The sequence below is a fragment of the Oratosquilla oratoria genome, chromosome 37 (genome assembly GCF_046742065.1).
Source record: "Oratosquilla oratoria isolate Oo_2021 chromosome 37, ASM4674206v1, whole genome shotgun sequence".
NCBI lineage: Eukaryota > Metazoa > Arthropoda > Malacostraca > Stomatopoda > Squillidae > Oratosquilla > Oratosquilla oratoria.
The window spans coordinates 45,243,866-45,246,118 of record NC_134813.1 but is presented as its reverse complement, the minus strand read 5'-3'; the positions used below and the strand labels follow the sequence as shown (position 1 = coordinate 45,246,118).

The 2,253-nt window shown below is 39.3% G+C and overlaps 1 long non-coding RNA gene across 1 annotated transcript in view; it reads right to left on the bottom strand.

Moving 5' to 3' along the window:
* The window catches only part of LOC143019702 (uncharacterized), a 6,854-nt gene extending 5,666 nt beyond the window's left edge, over positions 1–1,188 (bottom strand). Inside the window, exon 1 of the long non-coding RNA XR_012965855.1 lies at positions 1,025–1,188. This is a non-coding gene — a long non-coding RNA (uncharacterized LOC143019702). The remainder of the gene's footprint in view (positions 1–1,024) is intronic.
* Positions 1,189–2,253: the final 1,065 nt, after the last annotated feature.

The following is a 2,253-nucleotide window of genomic DNA, read 5'->3' as shown; positions in this document are numbered from 1 at the left end:
AAGGCCGCTTCATTTAATCGGCGACCCTCCGTCTCCGTCCCCTCATGCAGAAAAAGAGAAGACGGTGAGCACTGACAGACTCAGAGATATGTCTACAGTGTCATGGGTGTAGCCAGCAAAGGTATATAACGCCCTGTAATTAATTTCTCTCAGAGTATTTATTATAATAATTAACAGTGCACGCTAGGAATAATTCTGATTGAATGGAAGTGCAATTAGCGGCACATAAAGCTGGAGTCATTGTAACTAATTTATCATATTTTAGTTTTAAGATTGCGCCTTCCACCCGCCCCCAACTTAGCCCCAGGGCATAGAAGAAAGAGTCAGCAACAAGTAGCACACAAACAAAAAAAAGGTGAATGAGTTCAGCTAGCACTGCGTGGCGTCAGCAGGCTAACCAAGTCAGCAGTGAAACACAGAGTCAGCAGTGGGCGTCCGTTGGGACGCCAAGCGAGTAATCGCTCTGCGTTTACTGCAGTACAACGTGTCTTACCTTAACTAAGGCATATACATTTTTTTTTTTACAAAATTGGTAGTTGAAAAGGGAGAGCGAGAAGCAAAGCTTATGGGGAGTTGCTCTCCCTTAAGGAAAAAATTAATTTCATTTATTTATTTTTGTTACATGGTAGCATGGCACATACACATCTACACACATATATACACGATTGTAGGACAACTCGTCCACGGACACCCCGCCACGGACAACCCCGCCACAAAACCGCAAAAGCAGGACAACCCGTCCACAGACACCACCATGGGGTGGTCAACTCGTCCACGGACAAGATTTCAAAAAACTCCTAGACAATCATTTTATTACCTTTTTTTAATGATATTTCATGTTATTTCATTAAAATTTGCTTTAGATGATATATTCTGGTAAGTAATAGATGTGTTTATAAATGTCATGGACATGCTTATTTTAACACCCCAGAACAGCTCCAACTATGATAAAAAAAATAATCACACCTGCACTCTGTATACATAAATATGTAAATAAAGTTTACTGCAGTACAACGTGTCTTACCTTAACTAAGGCATAGTTGGATTTAGTCATCCCTGAAGTATGCCCGTGGGGTTTAATGATTCATTTGATCAGGTTGCCAGTGAGGTCAACGGGGACATCGATTTGGACGGCCGTAAGTTATCAGAGACAGATCACTGCAGGAACAAGGACAGAGAAATTGTGTAGCAAAAAACTGATGGAAAGACGTTTAGCAGGGGATGACACATTTTTTTATTATTATTAAGAGCGTTTTCACAAGGAGGAATTAATGCTTTGGTAGAGTTTTAGGATCACACACACACACACACACACACACACACACACACACACACACACACTTATATATATTATATATATATATATATATATATATATATATATATATATATATATATATATATATATATATATATCCCAACTACAATCCTACAGTTCCTGCACCCTATATAATACGCTGGACATTGCATTTTACGTGTCACAAATTAAAAACAAAATAATAGTATAGATAAATGTTTCTAAATTTTAACCCACCCCATTTAAAGAAGGCAATATCATTGTGACCTTTAGTTTACAGTGTGCAAGGGTGAAAAAGGATGAGAACACTTGCTGTAGATGGTATACGTTACACCAGCACCCTTCCGTACAGGCTGTCACATAAATTAATGAAGATGGTCGGCGGCGGACTGAATAAAATAGAAAATGCCACACAGTATGGGAGTGTTTGATAAATCGAGATGGGGTTCACCCGTTTTCTATGCCGAAGGAGTGTCGATTCAATGAAATAGTCTGACGGCAACCAGAATAAACCCATAACTTTTTCGGTAGGGAAGGGGCGAATGATTGTTCGTAAGAGCGAATAATGTGGTTGATCCTTTGCAAGGCTACCGAAGTTGATATCAAAGACCTGAACATAGCTGATGCAGTACACAGTGGACACCACGTCCCTAGGCAGTATGTTTTTCTACTGTTCTTATTTTATCATATTTGAAAATTAAACGAATGTTATGAGATATAGTTTCTACATTCTGCAAGGGAAACTCATGTCGAGTGGGGTTGGATTTGTCTAGTATTATGTTTTCGTGTTCCAGATGTCATGGGTGATACTAGTGTCTACATTCTAGAAAACAGACTTATAGCTAGTATCTTGGGTGCATGGATAGGATTGGGGTAAGTTCGGAAAAAGAAACAGATTGTAGAAACACGCCCATAGAATGATAGCATCCAGTAGGTACAGGGGAAAAGATTCCGAT